We start from the raw sequence: 1,748 nt of genomic DNA on the forward strand, positions 1-1,748 counted from the left end.
TTCAACCTTGAAAGAATTATATTTTGCAAATATCCCCTGTATGTAACTTGCGAGTTTCCCTTAGGCAGACATTTTTGCTTCGCGAAAGCCTAAGCACTGAGATGACGTGAAGTACAATATCCTTCCGCCGTTTCGCGCTGTCTGGTGGCGCACAGCCTTCCGACACCGCGCGGAGGGGTTTCCACACCATGCCGACGTGGGACACGCCGACGACCGCTATGAAATAATGGCATGTCCTTTGACTTTACTGAAAGTAACAAATTGGACCATAACACGATCTGACAGCCCCTATTTACATCTGTGTTAACATCAGATATATTTAGAATTGCTCAGTAGGCTGCAATGACATGTCGCCTACATCTTTTATTAGACCAAAACTCATTCTACAGCAACTTGTCAAAGTCAGTCTGATAAACAGCCTATAAAAATGGCCTATATAGGACAGGCTGTAAAAGTTGATCCTGGTGACAAAATATAAATCACCTAAAGTCCTAATTTCTTATCATAAAATAAGTGACAGCTTAGTTGACTGCAGCCTGGAGTTTAACAACAGTAGCCTAGGCTATAGGCTATTTGACGCTGATTTAAGTAAAGCCTCGTGCGCCAAGTCCTGTGGAATTTATTGAAATGGGCTTTCATAACATGGCCCAGTCATGCGAACAACGGTAAGGCTGTTACAACAGATTTGTACACTATAACCATGCCATGGTAGTGTGCCACTAAAGTTGACATAAACTATTGTGAGGCTTAAGACAATTCGTTAATTTTGTCTATTTTACACTCATCAACACGTTTTCGTTGACCGTTTCACCACCTCACTCGAAAAAACGCGCATCCAACTAACTCGAGCTCGCTTCCTCCTGTAAAAATAACAATGAATCGGGACTATTTTTTCCTCCGCAAGAGATGGAGATGGAGATGAGGAGAATGGAGTTAGCCGACGAAATGTTTGTGAGGACCAACGTATCGGTGTAATTTTTCGGCTGATGTTCATGTAAATCGATGACAAACAGTTTAAGCTGTAGCCTAAAACAAATTTTAAGTTAACTATAATTTTCTGGTGTGTTGCATTTTGTTGGAACTAAGGCAACTGTTGGCCTGAAACAATCATTTTGGAGAGGTTTAGCCTACTTTAAAATGCGACATTGGCTGAAGAGAATCGAACTCAAATCTGTCCAGCCTTTCTCAGTGATGCTTTCATCCTACGACAGATCGGCGAAGTAGGCTAGACTAGACTAAGCTATAACTTTTTTATTTGCATCCAGATGTGAACTCATCTGTATCATAAGTCATATTAGGGACACGGGGAATTATTAGACAAATTCATGAAGCTTCTCCAAATGAAAACGTTTAGGGAAAGTAAAGGTGTAGCCTAAGCCTAGGCCTATTGTTTCCCCCACTGTACAGGCAATTGAAACCCTTGAACGGTTGAACCGTTATGCTAGCGATTTATTAGGCCTAGCTATGTCATGTCATTTATTATGTCTTCTGTTACGTTTGTAAGAGTTTTGAGTGATCTGCTCATTTTGTGTACCAAAAACATCATACACTCCTTTGGTAGGCTACTTGATGAAAACGCATAGTGCCACCTGTTGGACAAATGAATTGCAAGCGGGTGATCTTGACATTGGGATGGATGCTGCATGCTTTCTGCTGAGGTCTGCTCTGTACCGTGTAATTTAAATTTGTACATAATAACCAGACCTATAGGCTTATTTAAAACTAGGCTTAGCCTATTACGTTTAGCC

General features: G+C 41.1%; 1 long non-coding RNA gene across 1 annotated transcript in view; it reads right to left on the reverse strand.

Annotated features, from left to right (window-relative positions):
- Positions 1-83, reverse strand: part of LOC121694164 — a 34,533-nt gene extending 34,450 nt beyond the window's left edge. Inside the window, exon 1 of the long non-coding RNA XR_006025690.1 lies at positions 1-83. This exon is cut by the window's left edge and continues 86 nt beyond it. This is a non-coding gene — a long non-coding RNA (uncharacterized LOC121694164).
- Positions 84-1,748: the final 1,665 nt, after the last annotated feature.

The sequence above is a fragment of the Alosa sapidissima genome, chromosome 20, assembly GCF_018492685.1.
Source record: "Alosa sapidissima isolate fAloSap1 chromosome 20, fAloSap1.pri, whole genome shotgun sequence".
Lineage (NCBI taxonomy): Eukaryota > Metazoa > Chordata > Actinopteri > Clupeiformes > Clupeidae > Alosa > Alosa sapidissima.